Raw genomic sequence first — 17,486 nt, 5'->3', positions numbered from 1 at the left:
CATGTTTCCTCCAGTCCTAGGTTCCATATGTCCTGTGGCTCTTCAACCATTTTCCCATGTGCCTGCTGCTCTACTGATGGCTCAGATCTCAGGGACCAACTCAGCAATTTCCTTTACACCAGAAACCGAGACTGTCATTTACTTCAGAATGTACAGCCCTATTCACCCTCACTAGAAGAACCACACTCAGGCATTGGATTCTACGTTCACCATGGACCTAACACACACCATGTTGTGGAAAGTTGGTCCAAGCCAATGAATTTGCCCCATCTCCTTTCAATTAATTGGTTTTGACATGGGTAGTGGTGTACCTCTGGGATTTTTTCCCCTGATGTAAACAGACCTGCCAGGAGAAATTACTAGTGCTGATTTTTTTTTAATGCAATAATTCAATGCCTTCCCTAGTATTAACTGTTAACTTGATCCAACATAGACTCAGCTGAAAGAGGATCTTAATTGACTAATATTTAACACGTTGGCCTGAGGGCATGTTTGTGAGGCATTGTCTTGATTGTTAATTGGTATAAGAGGGTATCATTCCCTGTGTATAGCCATGGTCTGGGACTAAATGTCAAATAATCCCTTCCCTCCCCTTTGCTTTTTTGGTACAGTTACTTGTCACAGCCGCAGAATGAAAGCAGAACAATACCCCAGGCTATGACATCCCTCTCGAGGGTATGCGTGTAAGACAGTATAGGACTTTTACGTTACAGAACCCAACTGTAGTATTTCTGGTTGTGTTGATAGGCTCATGAATCCAGCCAGGTTTGATTACTACCTGCTGGCTTCTGTGCTTGATATTTCCAAGATTAAACTTCAACTTCTAAACCGCATCGGCTTGCTCGAAATGTGAACCCATCTTCTCACACATGAAATCCATTGGCAACACTCTCCCACATTTCACCTCCAACTATCTTTTTGATCCAGGTTCTTGTCCCCTGACCTTGGGCATGGTCTCCTCACAGTCCTGCCCCCCCCCCCGCTTCCCATTCTCAGACTGAGCTCCCAGACACCTATCAGAACGAAAATTCTAACGCTTTGAAAGTTTCCCATTGCAAATTCAACTTTTTTGGCAGCTGGCATAGACTTTCAGAGACTTTTGTCCCTTTCATTTGTATCCCATGGTATCTCTTCCCCAACTGCTTTATATGTGAAACTCACAAAACTGCATGTTCAACCCTATGCAGGAGAGCTTTCAACTTCTAAACATCTCTAAAGCTATTTCTCTTTCCTATTTTTATGCCTGATGCATTTCCTAGAATCACTGTTAATCACTGGGTGTTATTTGAATATTATTTCCATTGTGAAATCATTCATGTCTCTTAAATCATCTTTGTTTCCAGTATTCTTCATTTACTTTTTTATAATTGCTTAGTTACAGTCAACAGACACAGCATAGTCACTATATGAGTATTTTCTCCTCTATTTCAAAGAAAGTTATGGGAAAAGAAGAGTATTTAATCTTTGTTTCCACAGTCATTTATGATGGCTATAGAGAAATGTTTGAAACGTTTATATCTGATGAAATACTGACTGCCTGAATGGCTTTTACTTAAATTTTATCAATGTAGTTTGTTTATTGGTTTTGGAGACAGGGTCTCATGTACCTCACTCAGACTGGCCTCAGGTACTGCTGTGCCGTTCAGTTTAGCCCAACACTTCTGATCCTCTTGCCTTCCACGTACAAGGATTACAGGCATGTGGACCAAACCCAGGGAGCTGTGGCTTTTTAATATTATTTAAAAACCACAAGCAAGAGATGGAGGTTGGGTTGAATTTTTGGTAGAAATGATACTTGTTATACCGGCTTCCGCAGGTACGTCAGAACATATCTGGCCAGCAAACCTAGAAAAACACTTGAAAATCCTTCAAGAAGTTGCCTGAGTTTCAGTTCTCATTGTTTCGCAGCTTCCTCTTCCCTTCCATTTTAGACTGCCGCCCTTTCCTCCCTGTTCCTTAGACCTCTGACCTCACGTTCTCAGCAATCTCTCCTCTAGGGGTTACAGCAGTTCTGCTTGCCACCCCATCTTTGAACAGGCATATGGTCAGTCCCTCTGTGTGCTCAGGATGGTGTCTATTCACAGCGAGGCAAAGAGCAACCATTCTGCAAATCCTCAAGCTCTACTTGTTGGATTGTTTTTTCTTTTTTTCCCTACTAGATTAGATAGCAAACGTGCCTTGTTTGAAACAAGCAGGTTCTGCTTCCCACCCACTTGAGCGTTCCCTTCTGTCTGCTGACACCCAAAAGGGATTGCTCCCATCCTGCCCCACTCTCATTGCTTAGTCTCTTTTTACTTTCGAGAAATAAGCAGCATTCATTCCAAAGCACTCACAACAGAATCACCTCCTCACATGAGGTGCCTCCGGTCACTGAAATGTATAATTCTAGGTTTAATAACTAAGTTCATAGCATATTTAAGTTAGTTGACCAACTACTGTTCACTGAAATGATTAATCTACAGGAACTTTTTAATATTTGAGGCACTGAACAGAAGGCAAAACTTATATGTTTATTTTCTTTGGTTGAAAAGAATGACAGAACTAAAAGTAAAAGACTTACAAGTATAAACCCTACCAGGAAAGCTAGAGTGAAATATGAATTTAAAGAGAAAAAGATTATATGACATTTTCTTTAAAGGAATATTTTACTTCCTTAATATTTATACCTATAGCATTTAGAGACCTCTAGAGATGTTAAGAAGAAGGATTTTAGTCACAACATTCAGTTGGCGATATTCTTTAAATGACACTGCAAACTTTAGAAGTTATCTAAAAAGCCACAGGTCTTATTTAGAAGTAATGATGTTGGAGCCATTCAATAATGCACACAGACATCTATTATTACATTGCATAAGTATGAATAGTACCATAATAATGCTGGGCAAGAACAATAAGTCACCCTCCATTTTTTTGGTTCATAAAAATTTTATATGCACGTATAAACGTTAGGAACGAGCTCAAACTCCGTTCCTCTCTGATTCATTCACTCACGTCTCTCAAATTCTGCAACCTCTCTTTCCTGACATTTTTTTTCAAAATACTTAGTTGGCTAATGGGTCTGAAGAGAACTGGAAAACCCGGTATTAAGTAATCTAATTGAAACAAGAAGTCTGGTTTGGTTGGTGTTACTTCTTGGGCACTCTGCCTCCTTCCAGTTAGCTGCTATTGACAACTGATGCTGAATTCAGACAAATTGGAGGGCAAATCCAAGGCTCTGGACCAAAGAAAACAAACATAATCAGAGACAACCAGAAGACTTGAAACATGCCAGTGGAGATGGAGCTATGGAAAAACTGAAGAAAAAAAGTGTTGAAAACACATTAAAAATGAATACCAAGAGTAAAATCACTCTCTGCATCCATGTCCTCAATAGGTGGCACCTTTGCTAGAGCTGCACGCACTAACTGACCCACTTGTTCATCCTCCATGCTCTGGGAACCTCCACAAGCGTTGACACATGAAGGAAATTAATAGCATCCTAGATCAGGAAAATGGCTATGGTGATCTTGGAAATAGGAGATGATGTGATTGGGTTTTTGAAGGAGTCGTGAAATCAGAACTGCTGGCCTGAATCAAGAGCCCGTTGGGAGAGAAAGGAAGGGAAAATTTTCAAAAGTTGTGTTTTAATAGACCCAAGAATAAGGAAGGAAAGAAATTCTAGATGGTTTGTGCCAATTTATTGGATGTCATGAGGTGGAGCTAAATATTTACCATACGAGATCAGATCAGTCCCTTTCCTCATGCATGAAGAAAGAAAGTTCCAGGCTGAGATAGGCTACAGGAAGTGGAGCTGTAGTTCTGTTTGGCTGTGTAGGGGTGGAAAGGATGGTTTGCCTACAAGTAGAAGAGAACTAGGGTGAGGATGTGGGTGGAACCCTGGGACAAACAGCTGTTGTGGGTATTTGTACACTGTTTGGAGTTGTACTGTTGTGATTGGTGTAATAAAAAGCTGAATGGCCAATAGTTGGGCAGGAGATACAGGCAGGATTTCCGGGGAGAGAAAGGAGGAGGAGGAGGAGAAATCTGTACATAGGGGAGACACCAGGAGACACAGAGAGGAAACAGGATGGGAGAGAGATAGCGCCGTGTGATAGAGCATAGATTGATATAAATGGGTTAAAATAATAGTTAGGAGCAAGCCTAAACTCTAGGCTGAGCTTTTATAATTAATAAGTCTCTGTGTCATTATTTGTGAGCTGGCGGCCTAAAGAAAAATCCGACCACAAACAGCCCATCCATTGCTGTGTAGAAAGGAAACCCAGCAGGGCGACCTTGCAAAAGCAGGAAGAACAAAGGCTGTCAAGAGTCACATGAGCACTGTCTCAAAGGAGAGAAAAAAAAAGATGCATGAGGCAACATCTGAAAAGTTTTCTTTCACTGGTGAGCCTAGGAAGCTCCAATGGCCAATTCCAATCCCATGGTCACACAGATGGCCCTGGTTAAACCCAGTGAGTCCCAAAACAAATCAGAGACATGAATGTCTCTGAAGAGAGGTGTCTAGGCAGGTATGGAGTGTGTCAGGGGTGGGAGGGAGATTAGAGATGAGGTGAGAGCAATTTAGAATGCATTATATGTTAGTTCACATGTCATGCTCCTCACCTGTCTAAAGCACATCACCTCCAGCCCTGGGCAATCAGTTGCCACTTTCTGTCTCTCTGTACCTCACAAATCTGGGCACACACAACTATTAGTTCTCAGCTCTGAAGAGATGTCACAATGAGCGGAGTGCTTGCTGCATAACCAAGAGGACAGAAGTCCAGCTGCTAGCATCTGTGTACGAAGCTGGGCATAGCGGCACACGCCTTTCTAAAAATCCCTGCACTGGGAAAGCAAAGGTAAGTGGATCCTTGTGGGCTTTCTGGCCAGTCAATCAAACCAAACAGGTGAGCCCCATTAAGAGACTCCTGTCTCAAACAACGAAGTGGAACAACGAAGGGTTCCTGAGACATGACATCCAATGCTGATTGCTGCCTTCCATGTGCACATGCGCCCACACTTACACACTTATCCACTCACACACAAGAACATAAACACATTCCCGCACACAAACATACATTCTTCTTCTTTTTATTTTTTTTTCCATTTTGTAGCCTCTTAAACTATAATGAAAAAAAATCAGCCTGAGTCACCTTGAAGCCATAGACAAAAGGAAACAAATATCAAGCTGGTTCATGGGCCTGACTGAAGTTCGATCTGTGTTTTCTGAGATTTCCTTTGTCTCCCCCATGATCAACCTTTTCCCTACATAGCAGCCTTCCTGGTTCTCTCTGGCAGAAAACTCCATGAAAGTAGAGACCACGTCTACCATATCCCTGTAATTCAGCGTATGTTTCATCACATAAAAGATGGGCAGTGACTACGAATTGAACACATGAAGAGAGATCAATATTTTTTGAGAAAGTACAGATGTGGGGTTTGCTAGGATTCAAACATCCAGACTATAAGTGATATTTGAGAAGGAAAAAATCTGGGAGGTTAAAGGCATCATTCCTTTGCTTTTTTATTTGGGAAATAAAGCAAATTTAAGTGTAGCATTCATGCAGTGAATATTTACTGGATGCACATGTGCTCGTGATGTTTGCTGTCCATTCTGCACTTTATAACTCTCTGTTTAGATTTTTGCTCAGATCAGACTAATTATAAATAATGTAAACAAAATGGACTTCCACTGAACTTTTGAAGTATTTGCAGAGACTGTTTCTTGTTAACATCAAACAGAACCACTTCTACCTTAAGCCAAGCTTATCAAATATTTTCTAACATATTGTTTCCAAACAAATAGTGGCACGTCTTTCTTAAGAGCAAACCTCATAATATTTGTTATTGGTATGCAATACAAATTCAATAAAGACTTTTGTGTTCCTTAAATTCTGCTATGAACTGGACGCACCTGAGAACTTACTAAACATGTCAATCCAGAGCGTACACACCAGGCAGAATGCTGAGCTCACCATCCGAATTGGAAACTGAGAACTAGCATTTTTAATGTGCTCCCGTCCTCTAAAGCATAGTCAAGAGTATTTACCTAAACTGTGATTATCTGGGCTCTGGTCCACTGGTAAGGGTAAACTTCATTAATTATGTCTTCATTAATAAGGATCAGAAACAAAAAAAGCCGGCATGCAAAGCAAGCAGGGATACCATTAGTGGAAGCCGAGATCTAACAGCTCCTCAAGCCGATTGCCTGTGTTTAAATCACAGAATTTCTTCAGTGTTTGCTGGTGAGGAGGTGGGAAAGAGACCAGTGCTTTCATATAGTATCCCTTTCTTATGAAGCCTGAGTGCCATGCTGTCCAGAGGACGCCCAGCAAAGCTAGTTAGAACCCAATGCACCTCATTCACCCACGTGCAAAGCCTTTTGCAGGAACCAGACATTTAATGCTGCATTGCCTCCTCCCCCCATCTCTCCTCTTCTCTTCTTTTTCATGATGTTCAGGTCACTTTCAGTCAAAATACATTATGTGGAAAGCTTAAGGAGCCAAAGAATGAGAAAGATGACTCAGTGGCATAGTGCTTGTCACACACGCATGAAGACTGACGTTTGGATCTCTAGCATCCACAGAAAATGTCAACACATAAAATGGCCTGCAATAATACCAGCACTTGGGAGGAAGAGATGGGAACCTTAAGACAAGTTGGCTTACAGGAATAGTCTAATTCCCATGATATAGGATGAAGACACCCTGCCTCTGTAAATAAAGTAGAATGATCAAAGAAGAGACCTAACATCAACCTCTGGGCTCCACACAATCAAATTCATGTCTATGCACATCTGAATATTTATGCATCCACACATATGTTAATATGAATTCAGGAACACATCACACACACACACACACACACACACACACACAGAGAGAGAGAGAGAGAGAGAGAGAGAGAGAGAGAGAGAGAGAGAGCGCAGGGGGAAGAGCAAAAGAAAACTGAAACACAGATTATTATGGTAGAAGGGAGCATAAAGAAACATTTACACACTTCAAATGATAGAATTGTATTTCATGGTGATGATAGTGCCAGAGAGAGTGGTAATGGTATATGAAGAGATCATGAGTTTTATTGGGTAGGGCTGCTGAACCTGAACCTGAGACTCCTGCCTCCACCTCATGCATCCTGAATACAAAGCTCTAACACCATGATCTCTGAAGTCACAGCTAAGGTAAGCCTTGAGCTACTCCAAAGCAAAGGAATAGCTAGTGAGCAGATAGGCCAGAGGGAAGTATTCCTACCTGATGTGTACTCAAACAAAACAACAGAAAAAAATGAAGGAAGAGAGAAGAAGGAGGAGGAGGAGAAAGAGGAAGAGGAGGAGGAGGAAAAGGAGGAGAAGGAAGAAGAAGAGGAGAAGGAGGGGGAGGGGGAGAGGGAGGCGGAGGAGGAGGAGAAGTAGAAGAAGAAGAGGAAGAAGAAGAAGAAGAAGAAGAAGAAGAAGAAGAAGAAGAAGAAGAAGAAGAGGAAGAGGAAGAGGAAGAGGAAGAGGAAGAGGAAGAGGAAGAGGAAGAGGAAGAGGAAGAGGAAGAAGAAGAAGAAGAAGAAGAAGAAGAAGAAGAAGAAGAAGAAGAAGAAGAAGAAGAAGAAGAAGAAGAAGAAGAAGAAGCAGCAGCAGCAACGCTACAGCTCCTAAAATACTAATGGAATGAGGAATATGTAAATTCAGGGAGACAAAAGGCAGCGACAGATGTCAGAGTCTAGAGGTGACAGAGTGAAGAACAACTATTCAGTGCAGAATTTCCTCTGTGAAATAAAAATGGTTTTTAATAAAATAGGACTGATGAATACAAAACATTGCAAAGGTTCTAATCTCCACTGAGTTGTGCACTTGAAGATCAGTTCCTCCAGAATGTATGTATTTTTCAGAGACGGGTTTAGCTATGCTGCGCAAGCTGCCTTGAATTCCTGGGCTCTGGGTCTGTGCCTCCCAAGCAGCTACAGATGACCATGCAGTAGCACAGCACTGAGTAAAGTGGCCAACGTGACGTTATCTGAATTTCATTTCAGTTAAAAGAAGTAATGAGTAGAGGAATGAATTAAATATAAGTATCAAACAAGTACCCTAAAATGATGTGAGGGACAAAATTCCATTTTGTGGTTAAAAATCATAATCAATAACAGTTAAGTACTATTCTATGAAACAAGAAAGTACTCAAGATTTCATCAGAGCACTAAGTTTTTATCTCTAAGAAGATGGGGCCGTGAAAGTATTGGGGTGGAAACTTGCTATATGCGATCTAACTTCAGTTGCTTTGCTTTTTAAAAACTTAATCTTATTTTTTTTACATTGTTATATTTTGGTTACAAGACCTCAAATTCAAATACAAGTAAATATGAACAATTTTATGGGATATGTATGTATGTATGTATGTATGTACGTATGTATAATATATCACAGGCATCTTCCAGGTATTTAGTTATTGTTCTAATCTTGCTGTTGTTAATTTTTAGATGTACTAGCAATGCTGCTATGGACTTGTGTAATTAATTTTAGATTATCACATTGCTTTGACTTGATCATAAATATTCCCCTAGGAGAGTCATCAGTTTAGCAAGATTGGCATCAAACATGCTCTCCTCATACATAAATAAAAAATGAACCAGGTAGTGGTGGTGCATGCCTTCAATCCCAGCACTTGGGAGGTAGAGGCAGACTGATCTCTGTGAGTTCAAGGCCAGCCTGATCTACAGAGCTAGTTTAGGACAGCCAGGGCTACACAGAGAAACCCTGTCTCAAAAAACTAAACCAAACCAAACCAAGGCAAAGCAAAAATAAGAACACCACAGTTATTTGAGTAGATGACTTAGTCACAGGCTCATATAATAAGTGTAAGTTTTAACTAAAATCTTCATCTATTTCCTTGATACTTGGGCCTTTCCCACATTTCACAAATACTTTTTAATCCTCATCAGAGTTTCTTAAACTACGGTTTCTTGACCAGTAATTAGAAATATAAACTTTGTACCTAGCCCCCTTCTCTTCCCCGATGCCCCTCTAAACTGCTGAACCGGGAACTGTGGAGCTGGGAGGTGGGAAGTCCTTCACTCCAGGTTTGAGCAAGCCTTCCAAATAAGTCTAGTCACTAATTTTTAAAAAAAATAATCCAGCATTCCGACCCTCTGTTTATTTTAATCACTGTATATAAGGAGATTTTTAAGAATATTTCCACATGAAATTTCATGAAAAACTCACATTCATAGCTCAGCTTCTTGATGGAATTTTGTTATATCTCTCTCTTGCTAGTCTATCAAAAGTCCTGGATGAGAGCATTGTTGGAACTTGATCTGTCCCTGGGCTTCCCCATTCAATGGAAGCTTCCAATTCAGCACTTTGATGTACCCATAATCCTCAGCAGACATTTACCATGAGCCTACTATGAGACAGGCTACTGTTATAGGCCCTGGAAACACAATAAATAATGTCCCACTTTTCCTAGAACTTACTCTGTAGTGATGATGTACAATAATGTCCAGAGTTTAGCTGCCAAAATGAGCCATCACTGGGACACAGAAGGGCTGGGAGTGCAGCTGAGAGGTTCAGTGCTTACTTGGCATGCACAAGGCCCTGGGTTTGATCACAAACCCACAAAATCTAGCTCCACAAAGATAGACGAAACTAAAGATGAATTTCAGGGCTGGACATAATGGCCTATGCTTGCTGTCCCAGGATTAATTTGGGATTGAAAGGCAGTTTAGGCTACATACTAAGCTCCAGGCTAGTCTGGGCTGTACAGTGAGAAAGAGGGAAAGGGAGGAGAGGAGAAAGAGAGACCATGCGGACTAAATCACAGAAGGCTTTTGTGATAAAGCAGGGACTAATGTGGACTTTATTTTGTGCTCAATGAGAAGGATTTAAAGCAACTAAGTTCCAAGTTGTAATTCGATGCCTTGAAAACCAAGAATTCAACTGCTCTGTAGAGAAGCGGAGGCTTATGGGAGAAGTCCAAAAGCACAGAGGTATTGGGATAACCTAGATGACAAAGCCGTGGTTTTGGAGGCTAGGATGGTAGTCGCAGACAAGAGACGTAAATGACTGTGAGACAAGTTTCAAGGCCAGGAAAACAGGGCAGGGGAGTAAGATTACAGATCCTGGAGAAAAGCGAGAGCTGAGACTACTGTCCCCTGGTCGCACAGAACGATGCTGAGAAGGAAGCAGCAGAGGAAAAGGAAGACTACAAAGAAACAACCAGAGATGAACAAGGTAAACACGGAAAAATTGTGCCACATAGAACAAGAGGAGGTGTCTCAGGGAAGGCGTTCCCACGACTCACAGCTCCACGGAAATCAAGCAAGCAGAGAAACAGAAATGCTCCATTAATCTAGCATAGAGACGTCTCAGTTAACTTTCAGCAGTTTCAGTACGGACGGTCACAAAGGAAGCTGCACCTGGTAGGTCTAATGAGAGGCCATGGCGAGAGAACCTCTTTGGAAATACTGTGTACGCATGCGCAAGGGGCCGAGGCAGTGACTGGCACAGGGAGGGATCATACTGTGAGGGTGCGAAAGAACCCTGGGTAATCTTTCCTCTCTGGCTAGGCAAATAGGTCTCCTATCAAGGACACCATTAATGGTCCCAGTGGGTCCCATCCTCCACAGTGCTCATTAGATCCTTAAATGACTATCAACTAGGTATTGTCCTCCATCCAACTTTTGGTGATTTATTAAAAGCTTTGGATTAAATGGACATGATTAGCCCAGTTTCTTCTCACTATACAAACTGTCGCCCACTAGTTCCATCAGTCGGTGACTACCTCAGAAGCATTTGATTATCTCGGATGGTCTATCAGCAAACCTCTTAGGAGTTTTCCTCATTTCCTCATTTCCTTTCTCTCTCTGGGAGGGCACTTTTGAGACTCCATGAGGTTGGGACATATGAGTTAAATGGCACAAACACTTAACACAAGTACCAGCATTTAAAGTAAAAGGGATCGGGGTCACTGCAAAATATTGTAAATGTTGGGACTAACAATTTGGTTTTGTGGGTTTTCTTCCTGGGGCTGTGTTCCAGAGAGGGCAATAAAGGGTAAAACTCATTAGAGCATCATTATCTTTTGTCTAAAGGAAACAATGTGTGGTTTCTGGGCAGCCCACTTGGTGTTCGCATTGGGCCTGGAAGCCTTTCAAACCGACTACATTGTTTGAACAATTCTCCCTCTTGAACATGAAAAGAACCACCAGCCAACCACAGGGCTGATGCTAAATTACTAACTAGGTGATGACTCCTTTGGCTCCTAAAGGTTTCTAGATCGCAGTCATCGAAATCATGGATCTTCCTTCTAAAGAGAAAGATTGGTCCCTCTGGGGAGACCTCCCATGCAGTCTCCCCTCCAGGGTGCTTCCGTGACTTCTGAGAAGTTTGGTTTAAAATTACGATCATTGAGTTCTCTCCAACTCTGATTCCTGTGTGTGCATGCGTGTGCCTGCATGTGTGTATGCACACGTGCACACACTCAAGTGTAGAAGCTACAAGTCATCATCTGGTGTCTTTCTCAATCCCTTTCCACCTTAGTTTTGAGGAAAGGACGCACACTAAGCCTGGAGCTCACTCTTTTGGCTAGGCTGATTGGTTAGTGACCTCCTGGAACTACCTTACCTAGGACTGCAGGCATCAACACACCTGGCTTGCTATGTGGACAATGTCGATACAACATTGATTCCTCGTGCTTGAGTGGCAAGCAACTTTTACCATCTGAGCTATCTCCCCAGTCCTCCAGACCCTGACTGATAAATTGCAGTTCTTTGGAAACTGCAAAGCATTCCCAAGACAAATTTGCAAACTTGAATTTGAGCAGCAATGTGACTTATTAACATTTTTTTATGAGGGAAGCACACTCGAGATCCATTGATCATGTGGTGATATTAAAAGGATGTTGAGGGCATCGTTGCTGCTCCCTACGCTCGCTTACCTTTCTTGGGGGATTTTATTATACTTTTTAATTATGATGTTGCCACAGGAGCCTTTGTGAGGAAACCAGAGACTATATCTGGGGCTGCCTGGAACTTCTACTAACGTAACACCCTGTTCTTCATCTCTCTAGAGTAACTCCACCTAACCTCTGGTTCTTCCATTGCAATCTCCTGTTGAGAGTTGAGCAACAAAAGCAGGGGCTATGTTCTGATTTACGTTGTCCATTACTCAGGATAAAGTTCTAAGATTTTAATATTAGAAAAGCATAGATAAGAAAAAAGGCATCATATATCAGCCAAGCTTCAATGCTGAGGCTAACGCATGACATGTTACCTTTGTTGCTAGTGTTATCACCAACGGTCCAATATGATCCATCCACATAACATAAACTCAAAGATGGTGACTATGCAGGGTCTAAGGCTTTGGCTTCCTAGGCTCCAGTTCTATTTCTACCAATAATTACTGTGAATGAAAACATGAGCTGATTTTAAACCTCTACACCATACTTACACGCACATATGCAATATGAAGACTGTGATGGTTTGATTAATAATGCCCGTCTTAGGCTCATATATTTTAATGCTTAGACATCAGTGTGTTCACTATTTGAAATGATTAGAAGGATTAGGAAATGTGGTCTTGTTGAAAGAAGTATGTCATTGGGGTGGGCTTTTAGGCAAAAGTCCAGGAGTCTCCCTCTTTCTCTCTCTCTCTCTCTCTCTCTCTCTCTCTCTCTCTCTCTCTCTCTCTCCCTCTCTCTGTCTTGAATGTCTGCATGAGGAAAAGGATGTGGATCTCAGCTACTGCTACAGTAACACACATGCTGACAAACTCCCTGTTGTGATAATAAAGGACTAAGCCTCTGAAACTGTAAAACCCCTAATTAAATGCTCTTAGTTGCCTTGGTCATGGTATTTCTTAACAGCAGAACAGTTACCAAGACACATACATACACATGTACACACACACACATATACATAAACACACATATATAGACAAACAGAGAGAAACACACACACATACACCTATATTTGTGTTTAAACACACACACACACACAATCCAGAATCAGGGTGGTTTCCATACGCAGCTGTTAGAAGAACTAATTCCCATTTTCCAGCTGTAACTACTGAGCTTTAAATACAATTAGAGATTTAGAGTTAGGATTCAAATTAAGGTTTTCTCTGACGAAATATCAGCAATTTCCTTTTACCTTTTTATAATTGAACGGTATACCTTTCTAACTGCCTCACTTTAAGTGCCAAAAGAAAACCATACTCCATATCTAAAGGTCAAAATGCAGAACTTGTCCGGCTTGCAGCCTATTGCAATCTCTGGGTTGTGAGCTCAGAAAGAACTGGATTTCCCACCTCTCTGTAGATGTTGCCCTGGTCACACTGGGACAAGCACAGCATGGGTTCTTACTACTTGACAGGCTTAAGGGACTACATAACACACCACTTTAAAGAAACAAACAGTATTAGGTGTCTCCCCTTATCCCTCACCTCACATTCTTCAGTGAAACAGCAACTCCTAATGAACTCAGTCCTCATCAATATGGTTCAGCTTTTTGGGTAGTGAGCCCCAGTCATCCCCCTGCTTCCACTTCCCCAAGGTTAGAATTTCAGCTATAAACATCAGCCCCTCCATTATAGATGAGTGCAGGGCATACAAACTCAGTTCCTCCTTCTTGCCCAGCAAACACTTTATAAAGGGGGCATCTCCGAGGCCTTTCATTGGCTTTCTAAATTCTATAGCATAGAAATCGTATTTTAGGGTTGGGGTACTACCTATCAGCCCACGCCATTCTTTTTGTCAACACAGGAATTTAAGCTGCAGATAATGTGAGATTCATAAACACCTTGCCATTGACTCTGTTTTCCCAGAACAGTTACAACGGAATGAGAGTTAGGACACTGGGCCAGGAGATCTGCCGATGGGTACACAGCTCTGAGGAGCAGGTATAACAGATGCGCCATCGAGGTTAGAAATTCATCGCATTCGAGCATGTTTGTCTCATGTGTAGTTACATAACCTATATGGGTTTTTGTTTGCTTTTGTTCCTCATTTTAAATAAGTAATTTGTTTTGCTGAGAAGACGACATCCTTGGGTTGGGGACGGAGTGAGTTTAATCAAGTGCCCACAGTCGTGTTCCATATCCCGTTCCTTGACTATCTGGAACAATGGTATAAGTTACTCTACCAAAAAATAAGCTCTTAAGTTTGCTGTACCTATGGAAATTTTGCTCCTGCCTCAGTCCAGTCCACTCTGGTCCTCCTGTCACATCTCCCTCTCGCTGGTATAAATAATAGAGGCTTTGTCCTCTCCTGAGTTTGTCTTGGGAGTAAAAGTGGTGATTTCTAATTGTCCACACAAAAAGACATCAGTCTGTGCCCCCGTCCCTTGGTTTCTCATTTTTATACAGTTTTTAATATGAAACAGAAAAGGGCCTATGAGTAGGCTAAAGGATGATGGCATATCAGGTGTCGGCGACATCTGTTGGAATATTGTCTATTTGCTGAGGAGCGCAGTCATGGAAAAGTATCGTGGGGAAAGTGCTCATTTCTTTCTATGCTTAGGGTGACTGATCCTTGAGACTCATTGCTGCTTGCATGCATTTTTATATATTTACTTATGATGTGCTTTGACAGTGTGTTTGTAGTTGGAACAGTGGCTTTCTTTGGGAAGTCTGCCTAGAGCAAAGCCTACCGTGCCATCCCTATACTCCCAGTCACAGCTCTTCCATGAAACTCTGGTACCAGCCTAGCTTGAGGCAAGCTAGACTCTCACATCAGACACACAACAAAGGAGAGCAGTTCACGTGCTCAAGTCACAGCCCAAAAGCAAACAATATGAGGAGCCACGAGAGTGGGTCCCCTCAAACTTACTAGTTCAAAGAGAATCACGTAAATAAACTCAAAGACAGAATTTAAAAGAAAAAAACTTAAACTTCATGAAAGAATTTTTATCTCAAAAATAACTAAAAACTGAATGGAAATGCTGAAATAAAGAGGAACAGATTGAGAAAATGAAAGCAAATCTGGGACAGCGGCTCTTGCCATGCCTTTGCTGTGTACAGTTCCCCAGGCTATGTGCTATCTCGACCCAAATAAACTTAGTTCTGGCATGCAAAGGGCCCCATTGGCAGCTTTATCTTGGGAAAATAGATATGGCCCTGTGTCAATTGAGAGAGAGAGAGAGAGAGAGAGAGAGAGAGAGAGAGAGAGAGAGAGAAAGAGGGGGGGGTTGATGGTAAGTACAGTTTTACTACCTTCTGACTCCTAGTGTGTGGGACACTAAGCAGCAGCCAGTCATGATAATGAAGATCACATTTATGAAATAATCTTAGAGCAATCTTTAGAGGCCTTCGGAGAAAGTCTCTGTTGTCACTTCCAATCCAAAGGCACCTTCACGCTATCAGTGCCTTTTATGCAATGTTTGTCTTCGCTCAGGAGAAAACATTGACTTAGACATTTTCAACTTCTAGAGTCTTGGTTCTAATTTTCCTGGTATTTACTTCCACCAAAGTCCATTGGATGTGACATAATGCATTACATTTGTATGACCTACTGTCTTCTCTCATTTGGTGATCAGTGCTAGGAGAAATCACCTCATTTATGGTGGAACAATGGGTATAGATATCCTTGAGATTTTCAAAGGAGCAAGAACCAGAAGCAAAGAAGTTAAAGAGTCAAAGACTTCTCTTCACAACCTTTGAAAGACTTCTCAAAGTTCAACAATGGCTCAGAGAAGAGGAAAGTGAGTAGTGGAGGAGGAAGTGGGGAGGAAGAAAGGAGGAGAAAGAAAAGGATGGAGAGGTGAGGAAAGGGAAGAAGAGAAGAGGAAATAATGATGTAGTTTTAAGGCGGCAGTGGATGCATTTATGGTATGGAATTGAACAGCTACAAAGTGAAAAGCATTGAAAGGTTCCTACCCACTCCTGGCTCTTAAGTCCAACAGTACAGACATCATAGAATCTGTTTCTACCACCGTTATAGAGGCATTGCTCACCTTGAGGCCCTAGTGACAGTTTTAGTATTGGATAGTTCTATGCTGGAGATGAAATTTGTCCGTTTATTCTAAACTGTTTAGTAGTCACTTGCAGGGCTGTAATGAAAAATCATACACATGGGTCATTTCAATGCAGACAGTTTCACCTCTAATAAAAACCTCTACAAGAGAAATGGCTGGGTAAAAACTATGTTTGCTTGTCATTTTCATAGGCAATAACACTTGGGTTGCTGCCAATCTCATTGGTGAAAGATAGTGTTTTGGCATTCTTTTGATTTGCACTGCCACGTGGATTAAGGAGCTTTTCCTTTAATATCTAGTTATCTACTTTTTTATGAAACATCCATTAATAATTACATTTTCAGAAGTCTTTTTAAACATTTGGCTCTTTAAATATGGCATTATTTACATTTTTCTTTTGTTTTTGCATGCGTCCATGGTATTCATGTACATGTGCGTGTGCGTTCGTATATGTGGTAGGTGCATGTGTGTTTGCAGGTAAGAGTCATGTGCCTGTGCCTTCGTTCCCAGGCCACAGACTGATGTCCTGCATCTTCATGAATTGCTTTCCACCTCATACACTCATCTGAACCCGAGTTTGCTGTTTGGCTAGTTTAAGCAGTTAGCTTACCCACCCTGGGAACCCCCTGGCACTTTCTCAGGTAAGCCATCCTGCACGCCTGACTTTCACATGGCTGCTGGGGATCTGAACTCTGGTCCTCATGCTTAAATAGAAAGTGTTTAACCACTGACTCACCTCTGTAGCCTACAAATCACTTTTTTGCAATTTAGTTCACTGTCTTTTGATTTGCTTATGGAACACAGGAATTAAAAAAGAAAAACATGACTGAGTGAAACTTGAGTAAAAGATCGCAAAGTCCACCCCCATACGGACACACTTCCAACAGAAGGTGTGATTCAGGTTAAAGATGTGCCCTCCAGCCTCAAGGTGTGAATTAAAGGCGTGTGTCCTAAAAAAGAAAAGAAAAGGTGTGTGTCATTCAGCCTCCTCCAACAAGACTACCCTTCCTCTAACAAGGCCACACTTCCCTCCTAATAGTGCCTCTCCTTATGAGTCTATGGGTGTCAAATACATTCAAACACCACATTTCACTCCCTGGCCCCTATAAGCCTTTAACAATATCATAATGGAAAATGTATTTAGTCCAATTTCAAAAGTCCCCATAGTCTATCACAGTCTCAGCAATGTTTAAAATCCAAAGTTAAAAGTCTCTTCTGAGATTCATATAGTCTCTTAACAAGAATCCCATGTAAAGTCAAATCAGAAAGCAGATCACATCCTTTCAACATAGAGTGGCATAGGATATACATTACCACTCCAAAACATAAGGAAAGGACATAGTGAGGAAATACTACACCAAGGCAAGACCAAAACCAGTTGAGCAAACTCCAAATTCTGCATCTCCATGTCTGTTGTCGAGATGCACTCCATATCTCCAATTCCATTCAGCTTTACTGACTGGAACACAATTCTTTCCCTTGGGCTGGTTCTCTATTAGCGGCTCTCCTCAGCAGGCACCCCACAGCTCTGGAATCTCCAATATCTAGGATAATTACAA

At 41.6% G+C, this 17,486-nt stretch overlaps 1 protein-coding gene across 3 annotated transcripts in view; it reads right to left on the bottom strand.

The window, feature by feature from the left end:
- The window catches only part of Grem2 (gremlin 2, DAN family BMP antagonist), a 102,047-nt gene that overhangs the window by 10,490 nt on the left and 74,071 nt on the right, over positions 1–17,486 (bottom strand). Inside the window, exons 2-3 of one of the 3 annotated variants that reach the window (XM_085687673.2) lie at positions 16,664–16,877; positions 15,907–16,002 (exon numbers count right to left, since the gene is read on the bottom strand). The exons of 1 other annotated variant lie outside the window; for it this stretch is intronic. The gene's annotated coding sequence lies outside the window, so the exon portion shown is untranslated. The remainder of the gene's footprint in view (positions 1–15,906; positions 16,003–16,663; positions 16,878–17,486) is intronic. One more of the 3 variants, XM_048436404.3, reaches the window with a different exon arrangement.

This window comes from Myodes glareolus, chromosome 5, assembly GCF_982192425.1.
Source record: "Myodes glareolus chromosome 5, mMyoGla1.1, whole genome shotgun sequence".
NCBI lineage: Eukaryota > Metazoa > Chordata > Mammalia > Rodentia > Cricetidae > Myodes > Myodes glareolus.
Note: the sequence above shows the minus strand (reverse complement) of the source record. Positions and strands in the feature narration are given on the sequence as shown.